Genomic DNA, 15,133 nt, shown 5'->3' on the forward strand with positions numbered 1-15,133 from the left:
AGAAAGACAATTGGTGGGGGCTCTGAGGAAAGTTCAGGCCCTCAAGGCAGAGTAGAGGTCCAGGGGAAGTGGTAGGAGGATCTCATTTAGTTAATACGTAGCCCTCACATGGGCTATGCCACTGATAGCCCCTGATAGCTTGGACTCTGGTAGGCTGGGCTCCTCTGTATACAAACAGCCATGAGGGTGGACAGAGACAGATGGGCGTGACCTGAGAACATCTGGTTTGGATTCTAACTTTTTTACATGTAGGGCGTTTGAGACAACCTTTCTCTGTATAGCCTTGGCTGTCCTGGAACTCACTCTGTAAACCCGGTTGGCCTTGAACTCAGAGATCTGCCTGCCTCTGACTCCCAAGTGCTGGGATTAGGGTGTGCAGCACCACTGTCTGGCAAGATTCTAACATTTTTTAAAAAAAGATTAATTTATTTTTATTTCATGTATACGAATGTTTTGCTTTTGTGTATGTGCATGGTGCCTGCAGAGGCCAAAAGAGGCCAGATCCCCAATTGTCCTATCTGGAGTTAAGGACAGTTGTAAACTACTATATGGGTGCTGGAACCTGAACCTGGGGTCCTTTGCAAGAATAGAAAGTGCTTGAACAAATGGTTTTGGCATAGCATGGTGGTTTGACTATGCTTGGCCCAGGGAGTGGCACTATCAGGAGGTGTGGCCTTGTTGGAAGAAGTGTGTCACTGTGGGAGTAGTTTTAAGAGATCTTACTTCTAGCTGCCTGGAAGCCAGTCTTCTCCTGTTTGCCTTCAGATGAAGATGTAGAACTCTCAGCTCCTCCTGTACCATGCCTGTCTGGGCACTGCCATGCTCCCGCCTTGATGATAATGGACTGAACCTCTGAACCTGTAAGGCCAGCCCCAATTAAATGTTGTCCTTTATAGGAGTTGCCTTGGTCATGGTGTCTCCTCACAGCAATGCAAACCTTACCTAAGACACCTAGAATCTCACTGTGGCCCTCCTTGGCCTGGAACCGTCAATGTGTACCAGGGCTGGCCTTACAGAACTTACAGGATTCATCTGCATCTATCCCGAGTGCTGGAACTAAAGGCATGAACTAGGAAGATCAGCTCAGGCTCTTAACATCAGAGTTAATCAGGATCCTGCTTTGTAGGCTCATGCTCTGGTTAATCATTCATTCACCATAGAGAGAAAGGGGAAGAGTCTCGGACTACAAACACACACAGCACAGGCATTTCTGTTTACTTTCTCTGACACTGAAGTGCAGGGACTTGCCTTTCCACCCTTTTGTTCATCAGTGACATTCTGGTAGAGTTCACCAATCACCACACCATGTTACACTTTGCAGAAATATTCATGGTGATTCACTCTTGAGAACCAGGGTCCTATACATAGCTGGGTGACCTGTCAATCACGATCTCACACCTATAGCATATGGAAGCATACACATGTACAGACAGACAGATAAGCACAAATCTACACACACACACACACACACACACACACACACACACACACACACACACATTTGAGGTCACAGAGCCTACAGAGTCTTGTACTCACTACTGTGCCAGGATAGTGAAATCATCTGCCACTTTCTTTGTGACTAAAGAAAGACCCTAGTATTTCTGTCAGGGATAGTGTCGGTGTCTTAGCGTCTCACGGACCTTGTTTCTGTATGTGACTCCAATTCACTCACGGAAGGCTGGTCTGCTGCAGCACGGAGAGGACTCAGATAGAAAGGCCTTTCCCAGTCTACTGCTCCTGCAGAGATCTCAGAGATGCATGCCATTCTTCCTTTCCTCTTCTTCTCACAAAGCACCGACAGAGGTGACTTAACTCCTCGAACTGTCGTGTTAGGGCTCCAGCTATCACGAAGACACACCTCAGTTCTTCAGTATCTAGATTAGCACTTTGACTCGCACGAGGAAACTGAGTACCTTAGAGTTGGGGCTCGGCAAGGATTTTATCTGCAACCGCCTTCTGCTGTGGTTTGCTATTGGATCCTGGACACGGGAAGTCTGTGGTGCAAAATATGTGAGGTGTCTCAACACCCTGACCCCACTAGGAGGAGGCGTTTTTCTCTCTGTACTTCATGGCATAATCCAATCAAGGTGGAACAGTCTTTCTTTGTCTTCTTTTCAAAATCACATTGTGTGTGTGTGTGTGTGTGTGTGTGTGTGTGTGCGCGCGCGCGCGCTCATATCTCAGCTTTTGTCATTTCATGTCATGCTACCTTCACAGATCATATGCAAACTAATTGCCTTTCCATTCTCTGAAGGCAGAGAAAGTGGGATATTTCCTCATGTAATATTTTGGTTTTCTAACATTGGACTCCTCACTCTGCCCTCACTCACATATTTCAGATAAAAAACTTCTCTCTTATGGGGAATTAATCTGGGGATGAGACTTGTGGTGGATTATGGGTTATGTAGTCCCAACCGAAAGCGATCAACCCTAAACACTTATCCTTACAAGCAATACTAAATGAACGCGGCGGGACTTTTGGGGTATGTGTAACAATAAAAATTAAAGAAGCGGGGTTGGGGATTTAGCTCAGTGGTAGAGCGCTTGCCTAGGAAGCGCAAGGCCCTGGGTTCGGTCCCCAGCTCCGAGAAAAAGAACCAAAAAAAAAAAAAAAAATTAAAGAAGAAGAGGAATGTGAACGGAAGTGGAGGGATGTGGGAAAGATTGGAGGGGGAAGGGAGGTAGGGAACGGTGTAAATAAAATAGTCATGTATGGAAGTATCAAAAAAAAAATAATCAGAAGCACACACGGGGAAAGCCACTTTCCTTAAGTAGCCTGTAGGGGTCGCTGTGGTTCCCTTTTCCATTTCCTCTAGCACTAACAGTGCTGCGTGGATAAAGACAGTGATAAAATCTCAGTTGTGTGACTTTTCTGGAGAGTCATCTCTTCCCCGCCAGATAGAGCAAAGACATTTCCTCCAAGTCTGTCCTAGTCAACCAGTAAACAGTTTGGGGTTCTTTGCAGTAGCTTGGGTGACTGAGGGCAATGACCTTACTGATAGCCACTCCACCCGACCAGGAGTGAGGACTCATGAACCCCAGATCCTTAGAAGCCCCTGCCCTGGTTGTAGGCAGCCCCACAGTAGGATGTCTCCTTTCTTCCAGCGAGTGTTTACTGCTTAGATGACCTTGGCGAAGGGACTTGTGAGTCTCTAGCCTTTGAGCTTCCTTAGGTTCTTGGGTTTTATGAGCCCCCCTCCTCTCCGTCTCTCTCTGTTTCCTGTCTGCCGTGAGCAGCACAGTCTCCTGAACCACATGCTCCCAAGTCCGTGAAACTCTCCCTGAAATCATGAGCCGGTGGCCGAAGACTGAACCAACTGTATGTAGCCTTTTCAAACCGTGAGTCAAAAATACTTTCTTTCTTTCTTAAGATGTTTTTTTTTTCAGGTATTGCAACCAACACGAGTTTTCCCACGTCTTTGTCATTTCCTCTTGTCAAGTCAGGACTTGTGAGTTAATTATGGTGGCCAAATACAAATTGGTCACTCAAAAAAATTTTTTTTCTTTTATTGAACATAACCTATTCCTGGTACTGGAGGTTTCATTTGGTGACAAGAGATATCCAGTTGGGTCTCTGTCTCCCCCATTATATGGCTATTTCATTTAGATCACCTTGGTATATACGTGTGTGTGTGTGTGTGTGAGTGCACGTGTGTGTGTATGTGTGTGTGCGTGTTTGTGCGCACGCACGTGTGTGCATGTGTGTGTATGTTGTATGTGTGCACGCGTGTGTGTATGTTGTGTGTGTTATGTGTGTGTATGTGTGTATGTTGTGTGTGTGTATGCGTGTGTGTGTGTATGTGTGTGTGTGTGTTTTAGGAAGCATCTACTGTATTAAGTTTCCATACTGCCACTCAAATGGCCCTTAGTTTTGTTTCCCTTGTTCCTGTCTTCCCTCCTCCACTTTATCCTCCAATTCAAAACCAAAAAATATTTTAAGTTGATTTATCTTTCACATGCATAATACATACATACATACATACATACATACATACATACATACATACATATATACATATCCATTCACAATGTATTTCAATCATACCCCCCCATTTTCCTTTCTTATCCCCTTCCCTCTCCCAATAAACTCCTTCTTTTGTGTAGGCCCCTTTCCTACTTCCATGTTTTGTTTTTTATTTGTGGTCCACTCCATTTTTTAACAGGTTGTTTGCATAGGTAGAAGCTATTTCTTTGAGCAAGAACAACATACCAGTGATCACACTGCTGAGACATGGCTTTTCCTCAGCCAGTTACTACTATACTGCCACGTCTCCCGAGGAGGACTGGGGCCTTATCAGTCTCCCTATCCCTGATGGAACGTCGGAGCTCATGATCTGGTGCACATCTCTTGCAAGTAGCTATGATTGCTGCGAGCTCTTGGCTACAGAAGCTATGTCATATTCGGAAGGCAGTGTTTCACATCATTCCTCCCTATACGTACATGCAAACACAGTATGCAGGGGCCAGAAGAGGGTGGTGGATCCCCCCAGAGCTGGAGTTACAGGCAGCTGGGAGCTGTCTGATACAGGAACTGAACTTGTGTGTGTGCTCTGGAAGAGCGGCACTTGTTCTTAACTGAGAAGCATCTCTCTAGTCTCTACCAGTCAAAATTTTAACGAGCACATTTTTCTTCTCTTACTAGAAAAAAGGTGAAGCATTTTATTTTATTTTATTTAACATGGTGGTCAGTGTGGTACAAACTAGGTTGAAATTTATTTTTCACTCGGTTCACATCCTTTCTCTCTCTCTCTCTCTTAAAATTTATTCTTTTATGTTATGAGTACACCATAGCTGTCTTCAGACACACCACAAGAGGGCATCATATCCTATTACAGATGGCTGTGAACCACCATGTGGTTGCTTGTAGGACCTTTAGAATAGTAGTCAGTGCTCTTAACCCCTGAGCCATTTCTCCAGCCCCTGTTCACATACTTTCTACGGGTTGTTGTGCTTGCTTCCCTCTGGGTGTCATTTATGACCAAAAACTCACCATTTCCGATTAAATCTGTCTGTCTGAGCAATTTCTGTTTTAAGTCAACACAGTGCCACCTGATGACTGTCAATTGATCAATACCACATCTAGTGTTTTCTACAAGAAAATGAGATCAGTAGAGTTAGTGATTTTGAATGTTAGATTTTTATCTGTGTGCCATAACCAAGATCTTACACACTTGTGCACATCTCCATAGTGGGCACACAACAAGGTCAACATCAATATGCTACAGACCCTGGAGAATTATCTCTAATGACATGGGTTGGAAAGTGGACACCCTATGCAGTTTGGACTTCCTGGGAGACCCTTTACGGAATGTGGGTCCAATGTAGATACTAAATTCAGTAAGAGAAAGAATTAGCCAAACCAATCTCACCCAAGGGGAAGGAAACCATTCACACCCAACGGGGAAAGAAAAGTAAGGCTTGTAGCCATAGTATTTTTAGCAATACCAGACTACCACACTCTTAAGAGCACATGAGTCTATGAGTTTGCTTCACCTATCTACCCATGTATATTTCCTCCTTGAAACTATTAGAGCTCAAGATAGGAGATAAGAATGGGGAGATCTATCAAGGCACAACAGAGGATTATTAGGGGAAGGAGGCAGGGAGGCCCGCACACTGTTGATGAATGACAGTAGGAGGGGCTGTGTGTTCTAGGATGTGGAAGTGACCAGATTCTGTGGGCAGCATTTCTCTCTCTCTCTCTTTCTCTCTCTCTTTCTTTCTTTCTTTCTTTCTTTCTTTCTTTCTTTCTTTCTTTCTTTCTTTCTTTCTTTCTTTCTTTCTTTCTTTCTGACATTATGTATACACAGCGTTCCACCTGCATATATGCCTGCAGGCCAGAAGAGGGCATCGGATCTCATTACAGATGGTTGTGAGCCACCATGCGGTTGCTTGGGAAATCGAACTCAGGACCTTTGGAAGAGCCGACAGTGCTCTTAACCTCTGACCCATCTCTCCAGCTCTGTGGGTAGCATCTTTACAGTCTTACGAGTCATAGCGACAGGAAGAGATCCATTTCACACGGAAAGATTCAAGCGAACACACCCGGCCAAAGAGTTCACCGCTCAACCATGCACTTGGGCATGTCCTCCCATGTTCCACTGAATTGCATTAAAGTTAGTCTGCTCCAGTTGGATAGCTTAGACGAGTTATTTGTGGGCTGGAGAAATGGCTCAATGGCTAAGATTACTTGCTGCTATGGCAAATAACCAGGGTTTCGTTCCTAGCACCTGCATCAAGTGGCTTACAGCTCCCTGTAACTCCAGGTCTGGGGACTTGACTTGGATGTATATGATGCACACATACATATACATACATAAAAACAAGAAATATATCTTTCAAAAGTCCACTTATATTCCACCAAATAAAACTAGTAGCTTATGTAATATAGTGACTAATATTCCCTGGAGCATTTCCTGTGTGTCTTTCTACATAATCATGCCCTGCTGATCTTGACAGAGTTCCCATCAAAGGGACTTAGTGATACAGCTAACCAGCCTGGTAGTCATGAATTAAAACTCTTTGTAAACATAGATGCTAGTTTAGACCACATCCTTGGTTTTAGTCCCCATTTGTCCAGCAGGAGGATAGAGTGAGCTAAAACTAGTGCACTGATTTATTTAACCCAGAAAGATTTGATATGCTTCCTCGTGATCAGCAATGCCAGCGGTGCACAAGGCATGTGTTGGGAAATTGGTGAAACGGGAATTTGAAAAGCTTCCACTGTATTACCACAATGCTCAAAGGCCTGGCTTCGTGTCTGACCATGGAGTTGGCTTCTCAGTGCGGATGAAATACTCAAGCTGAGTCAAACCGGAAGGGTCAAACAGACAGCGCCATATTTCAATCCCATCCTGAGACTCCATTCCATGGTTGGTGTAGGTGGGGGGGCTTGTGAGTTCTCAGCGCCTTCACGGTAACCCAGATACTGTCTGCGGGTGGTTCTGACACTGAGTATTTAATTCTGTGAAGAAAAGGAGGGCATTACAGCACAGATTTCCTTAGATCTGTGCAGCACATTCTGCTTCCTTTCTCCTCAAACTTGAGCCCTATCAGAAGACCCAGAAAGCATGGATAGGCAGATATAAGGAAGGTACGTTGCCCCTTACTGCTGTGTTGGACGAGATTAATCGGGGAAAAATTGCATGGTAGTTGGGACAGAAGACAAGCAGAAGGGTGAAGAGTTAGTGCAGAGGTTACGAGAACTTGTTGCTTTGGCAGAGGACCCAGGTTCAATTCCCAGCACAACCATCTTTGACTTCCATCCCAGAGGATCTGCTGCCTCCTGTGTGTACTTGGCATACATATGGTGAACTTTATACGCAGGCAGGCAAAACACTCATATACACAAACAGAACTAAATAAATATTTAAATATTTAAAAAGATCCGCAGAGGGGGACTGTGGTGGTTTGAATATGCTTGGCCCATGGGAAATGGCACTATTAGGAGGTGTGGCCTTGTTGGAGGAACTATGTCATGGTGTTGGTAGGCTTTGAGGTATTCTCCTAAGCTCAAGCTCTGCCCACTGAAGAAGAGAGCTCCTCCTAGTTTCCTGCAGAAGCAGGTCTCCTTCTGGCTGTCTTTGGATCAAGATGTAAAACACTCAAATCCTAGAGCACCATGTCTGCCTGGATGCTGCCATGCTTCCTGCCGTGATGATAAGGGACTGAGCCTCTGAAACTGTAAGCCAGTCCCAATGAAATGTCCTTTATGAGAGTTGCCTTGGTCATGGTGTCTCTTCACAGCAAAAAAACCCAAACTAAGATAGGGGCCTTGCTGTGACCTCCTGAGTGGAATACAACCAGACTTCCAGTTCTACTGCTCTGGTGTCAGGAGTTCATGTTACATGATAAACGGGGTTGTAATGGTTCATCTTCACTGTCATTTTATTGGATTAGGTTATATAGAAAGCAAACTTCTGGTTGTATATGTGGGTGCACCTCTAGGGCGGTTTAGTGGTGGTAGGAAGACCCACCCTGAATGTGGGTGGTATCATTTCCTGGGCTGAGGGCATGAATGGAATGAGATCACCTGCATCACCATTTATCGCTCTCTGTTTCCTGGTAGCAGATGCAATGTGACCAACTGTCCTATGCTCCTCTTTTATACCTTGGTGCCACCATGGGCTGGGTGGTGGTTTGAATGAAAATGGCTCCTACAGGCTCATAGGTTTAAAATACTTGCTCTCCAGTTGGTGGGATATTTGGGTAGGTTTAGAAGTTGTGGCCTTGTTGGAGAGGTGTGTTTCTTTTTTATTGGATATTTAATGTATTTACATTTCAAAAGTTATCCCTTTCATGGTTCCCCCCTCTCCCATCCCTTCTCCCTCTGCTTCTGTGCGGATGCTCTCCCTCCCACCCACCCACTCCTATCTCACTGCCCTAGCATTTCCCTAGGCTGGGGTATAAAGCCTTCACAGGACCAAGTGCCTCCCCTCCCACTGATGCCAGACAAGTCCATCCTCTGCTATATATGCAGCTGGAGCCATGGGTCCCTCCACGTGTATTCTTTGGTTGGTGGTTTAGTCCCTGGGAGCTCGGGGAGGGGACTGAAGGTGGGGGAAGGGATCTGGTTGGTTGATATTGTTCTTCCTATGGGGTTGCAAACCCCTTCTGCTCCTTAAGTCCTTCCCCTAACTTCTCCATTGTGGTCCCTTTGCAGCAAGCATCCTCATCTGTGTTGGTCAGGCTCTGGCAGAGCCTCTCAGGAGACAGTTATATCAGGCTCCTGTCAGCAAGTACTTCTTAGCATCAGCAATAGTGTCTGAGTTTGGTGGCTGCATATGGGATGGATCCGCAGGTGGAGCAGTCTCTGGATGGCCTTTCCTTCAGTCTTTGCTCCATTCTTTGTCCCTGTATTTCCTTTAGACAGGAGCAATTCTGGGTTAAAATTGGCCCCATCCCTCAACCTCTAACTGTGCCTAACCTCTGGATATGGTCTCTACAGGTTCTCTCTCCCCTTTGTTGGGTATTTCAGCTAGGCTCCCAGCACCCAACAGGGATGACATTAGCTGGTCATGGTATTTTATCAGTACAATAGAACAGTACCTAAGACAGACTATAACCCATTCTAAATCATAAACAAAAGTAGTCCCTTGTTTTTAAGTCACCTTTGTTGGAGCAACTGATAAGAAAAGTAACAGAAGTCCTTCACTTACCTGCTACAGCAGTGACCATAGTCAGATGCCACTGATCCTCTGGAAGTGTTCCACCCACCCCTTAAAGAAATAGCTAGAGCTTAGGTAGGGCCCTAGGGAAAGATTTTCGAATGATTCTTAGTAAAGGAAGGGGTGAGGTATGACGCTCTGAGGTCCTTCTAGGAAGTATGGGGCCAGTGATAGAGGAAGAGGAGAAGGAGAAGAAAGGAGGAGGAAAAGGAGGAGAAGGAAAAAAAGGAGGAAGGGGAGGAGGAGGAATAAGAGGAGGGGAAGAGAAATAGGGAGGAGGAGAGGAAGAGGAATAGGAGGAGGAGGAAGAGGAGGAGGAGGCACACAGAACTGGGGCCTCTGATATCCTGCTTTGAAAGTATGATCATTAATCTAATCATTAATTCTCTATAGAAGGTGAAAGCACATAGCTGATCAGAGTGAGGTAACCCCAACCCAAAAGTACACACTACCTTGCTACAGCACCCAGATCCAAAGAAGCCAAATAACAAGGAGAGCTCAAGGGAGTGCAGTTGAATCTTTCTCAGAAGGTGAAACAAAACAGGTATTGAGGCGGGTGGAGGGAGGAAACTGGGTGGAAGAGGGGATGGAGAGTTGGGAGGGGTATGGGGAGGGGTCAAGTGTAGGGCAAATAGGGAGAGAGAATGGAAATTGGTGGTGAGGGGCATTTCTAGGACATGCCAGAGACCTGGGATGTGGGGATGCCCAAAGGTGTCAATGGGGGTGACTCTAGCTGAAACTCCTAGCAGTGGGGATTATGGATCCTGAAGTGGCCACTTCCTGTATCCAGATAAGACTAGGCCAGTGGAGAGATAAGGACAGCAACTCACCCACAAAACCTTCGACTTAATATGTGTCCTGCCTACAAGATGTTCAGGGACAGGGACAGAGCAGAGACAGGGGGAATGGGCAACCAATGATCCGAACGGGATGAGAGAAGCGCTGTGTACCCAGTGAGCACCTGGGTGTTAAACACAGGCTTCTGAGTAGCTGCAATCTCTGGTCATTGCTCACACTCAAGCACATACATACAAACCACACATGCACACAGATGTTCACAGACTCACACAGATGCAGATGCACCCATGGGAACACATGTGGGCAGACACAGAGTCTTGAATACTTGGCTGGGTAAGAAAGATGAAGTAGCCCATCGTTTGCTTTGTCGAAAGAGCCTCAGTGTCCCCCTCAGACAGTGGAGAAGTCTTCGATCTGAGCTAAGTGGATGTGGTTTCTCTCAAACTCACCCATCTTTAGCCTGTCTCACCAAAACGCAGAGGTAGAGGCCCTGTGAGGCTCTAAGGGAGCAGGCTGTCTGGGTCTTCTGCTGTCCAAGGGACGAAGGAGGTCCCTCCTCTCCCTCTCTGTTCTCTTCATTCTTTGAGTCACTCAGAGCTGTAGTTACGATGAAGCCAGCCACTGCATTCCAATTTTTTACCTTCTAGAACTATATTTTGACTCCCCTAGAGAAACCAAGGAGTAATTTACGGTTAGGGGTTGGACAGGAGTTGACTAAGGCTATGACAGAGTGCAAGGGAGAAGGGGTGAGTGTATGCCCCTAGACAATTAGAAACAGGCAAATGGTCTCTCTGCCCTCCCCCTCCATACTATCTGTACCAACTCAGCTGTTCAAACAGCATAAACAGTCTGGAAATTTGCAACCCACTACACATTGAATTGGTAGAATCTCATTGGGCAATCGGTAGGCAGTTACTCCCCCAGCCCCCTAACCTCTTGGTTTTAGAGAGAGAGTTTCTCTGTGTAGCCCTGGTTGTCCTGGAACTCACTCTGTAGACCAGGATAGCTATGAAGAACTCAGAGATCCCCATGCCTTTGCCTTCTGAGTGCTGGGATTAATGTGCCACCATCGTCTTTTTGAGCTGGTTCTTGAATTAGATACTCCCCACTGCTGTAATAAAATATCCTGGCAAAAACAATTTAAGAGAGAAGGTGTTTATTTTGGTTCACAGTTCAAGTCTGCAGTACATTGTGACAGGGAAGGCAGCTGGTCACATCACATCTGCAGTCAGGGAGCAGAGAGAGATGACCGCTGGTGGTCAGCACTCCAGGGCTCCAATCTAGGGATGGTGCTGCCCACATTTATTTTGGGTCTTCCATCTTAATTAACAATCAAGATAATCCTGTATCAGAAACATTTAAAAAAGGGCGTACCAACCCATGCTACCCATACCAACCCATACTACTGCATGCTACTCTCTTGGGCCCAATGGTCTCACTGCCTCTATGGCTAGCCCCAGTAGCAACCACCCATCTTGCTAAGTTCCCACGGCAGGTCACTACCACGACAACTCCATGCATTCAAATTTCATGGCTAACTGAGGTGTCCTGTACCTTTCTCTTGAACTCTGTTGAGTCACCGTGTGAATGAAAACACCACATAATCTTAGTTTAAAATCAATTCAATCACTGAGTGTAACTACTAATATCCTAATTAGCAAGCCATATTAGATTAACTCCTCTGATGCCATCTTATTGAGGGCCTCTAGTTTGTTATATCTTTTACCCCAAGCTCTCCCTCCATCCCAAAAGCTGAAGGTCCCTCTTCTCCCCCTCTCTTCTCCCATCTGACCTGGAAGTCCCCTCTACTCCTTGCCCAGTGATTGGTCCCCTGAAATATTTATTCATTAGGGGAAGGTCTTTGCCACACAATCCCTCACAGACATACCTGGAGATTTGCCTTCAAGGTGTCTCTAAGTCCTGCCAAGTTGAAAATCAATAGACCACCACACACATACCTGCAATGTATTGAAACATTTCCCACGAACAGGGCAAAACACATCCCATCCTCAGAGACTGACTTCTTTGCTGACAGCTTCTCCTGATGCATGCATGCTAGTAATGGCTTTCCATTGTGACTATCAGTGTTAAAGCACAGAGATAGATTAATGGCTGGGCTGAGATAGGGACCTGAGATTTTTACATGACAGAGCGGTAGGTAAATGGTCACCAGGAGTAGACTGCTCGGTAGATGATGTCACTAAGGAAAATGAGTTAGAAGAGGTTATTTATTAATACTGCTCACTTTTAATGGTTGATTCCAGTACTGAACAGTGATTGCTAGAAGCTGGAAGGGGTACTAGAGAGGAAGAGAGAGTTTGGGTAAGAGGTCACAAAAGGGTTAAAGGAAGGAGCAAGTTCTACTGTGCTGCAGTACAGCATAGAAATTCTTTAAAGTAGCCCATTATGCTCTTTATGAATAAGCAGAACAGAGATGTTCAGCTATGTCAAAGACTGGGAAATGATAGGAAACAGTAAACACATCTTGCATTGGTCAATATCTACTGGGTACATGTACCTAGTGATTTGAGCAATTATTATCTGTTAACCACAGTAGTTTTGATATGCTTAAGAATATGGAAATCTGGGCTGGATAGCTCAGAGGTTAAGAGCACTTCCAGAGGTCCTGAGTTCAATTCTCAGCAACCACATAGTGGCTCAAAACCATCTGTAGAGGAATGTGATGCCCTTTTCTGGTGTGTTTGTACTTACACAAAACAAACAGATAAATCTTTAAAAAATAAATCTTAAATGAAGAATATGAAAGTCTGATTCCCCAGATTTTTTAAAAGAATACTTTAGTCTTATTTAATGTGCATTGGTATTTTTGCCTGTGTGTACGTCTGATGACAGTGTCAGATCCTTTGGGACTGGAGTTACAGGCAGTTATAAGGTTTAATGTGTGTGGACTCAGGACCTCTGGAAGAGCACCCAGTGCTCCTACTGCCAAGCCATCTCTTGAGACTTGATAATTATTTGTTATTTATTTGAGTAAGTTGTCACGTGGTATCTCACAGGTAAGTACAATAGAAGCTGTAAGTATGTAGCTATATGTATGATATATATATATGCATATATATGTATATATATGTATATATATATATTATATGCTGGTATAAAGTGGATCCGGATAATTATGGGACTTGAAGAAATTTATTTTACACAGTGTCTTGTCTAAGTAATTACCAAGTACCAGTGGAGATGTCATTATGAAAGTAGTTCTTTTATAGTTTATTTTAAAACAATTTATTTATTTTTACTTTATAAGCAATGGTGTTTGGCCTGCATATATGTCTCTGTGAGGTTTGAAGGCCACTGAAATTGGCATTACAGACAGTTGTGAGCTGCCATGTCAGTACTGGGAATTGAATTCAGTGGAAGAACAGCTAGTGCTCTTAAGTGTTGAACTACCTCTCCAGCCTGTGAAAGTAATTTTTGGATGAGATTAAATTTTAAAACAGGAGGCTTTTAATATATCAGATGACCTCCTCTACTGCAAATGCCACTGTCTAACCAATTGAAGACCTTAGAGAGAAATGAAAAGCAACAACAACACCCTTGGCAAATCCTAGGAAAGAGAGGAAGGAGAATTCCTGCTTCTTGGACAAAGCTGTAATATTAACTCTCCCAAAGATTTCCAGGCTACAAGGCTGCCCTGTAGATACTGTGTTTGTCCAGTCTCATGACTGAGTGGGTCAATGAGAGGCATAGGCGAGGGAGAGAACCAGAGAGAGAAGAGGGGAGAAGAATGAAGAGGAAGGAGAGGAAGGGGGAGAGGAGGGAAAGAGGAAGAGGAGGAAGAAGATGAAGAGAAAGGAGAAGGAATCAGAGGGAGAGATTATAGGCTCTTGTAGTAAGTACCTGCTGTCCAGCAGGGGCACTAGTTTAGATGTTGTTTAGCATTTCAGAGGTAGGGTCTAGTTGATGGAAGTAGAACGTGAGAGCTGGGACCCTGTTACTCCTGCCCCTGGAGTCTTCTAGCTCTTTCTGCCACCCTGCTCACAGCCTTCTTCCCTGACATACTGAGTCATCTCTTTTACCATTTCACTCCATGGTATGAAAGTGTACAGTTGTGTGGAATTAAGAGCCAGACTAATCCTTTCCTCTCTTAAACTGATTCTGTCGGGTATTTAGGACACTGGGGCATAAAAGTAATCAATACAAGTACTATATAGATCCAGGCATAGGTATAAGGAGATATGGATATTAGGTACTGCTTCTTTTTTCTCTGAAGAATCTTAATGCAGAGCGGAAATGTGCATGCTTGATTTCTGCACATGGAATCCCAAGTACGACTCTTTACCTATGTTATAGAAGGGAAGCTATAAATACAGGAAACAAGCCTGGGATTTTAACAAAACGTGATGCTAGATGTTCAAAAGAGACCTTGGTTCTCAATAGGATGCTAAGCACAAATTAATTATCAGCAACTCCACGTGCTGACCCTTCACAAGTAAGGGCAAGTAAGTACCAACAACCTCCTGGAGATTGAAGTGGTAAGGTATTTTTTTTTTGGAGTGACCTTATCACAAGAAATGACAATTTAATTAGAACCTGTATTGCCTACAATCCAAATTGCAAACTCGTCTGGTTGACTGGTGAAGGGTATGGGATAAATTGCCCCTGTCTGCACCGATTTCCAGGTGTGTTCACTTATCCATGCATTACCTAGATCTTCCTGGAGGGAGCATGGAGCATGGACAATGGTCATCATCCTATCTGCTGTGTGGTTACCATGTCTACAGAGATACCAGCTCATGGGGAGATGTGTGTTGGGAACCAGCCCCCTGTACTTCCTGAACCCCAAAAGAAATTTGTCAAGGCAGGATTGTAATGAAAATCTCTTGTGCACTACGTCAAAGCATCATCTGTCAACAAGGAGCTGAATGGCCCACAGAAAGGCAGGAGAAAATGGGTGGGGCAACTTGCAGAGAGAGAGGGGAACTCTGGGAAAGAGTCAGGCTGAAGAGATTCACCACCAAGTTATGGAGGAAGTTGAATGTATGAAACTGAGAAGAGGTAATCAGCCACGTCTCAGAGAGAGAGAGAGAGAATAGTACAAACAGGTCAATTTAGTTATACGCTAGTTGGGGAACAAGCTTAGCATTGATGCATAAGTAAATGAATTTCCGTGTCATTGTTCGGGAATCGAGGCAGACAGAGAAAAG

Source organism: Rattus rattus, chromosome 9, assembly GCF_011064425.1.
Source record: "Rattus rattus isolate New Zealand chromosome 9, Rrattus_CSIRO_v1, whole genome shotgun sequence".
Taxonomy (NCBI): Eukaryota; Metazoa; Chordata; class Mammalia; order Rodentia; family Muridae; genus Rattus; species Rattus rattus.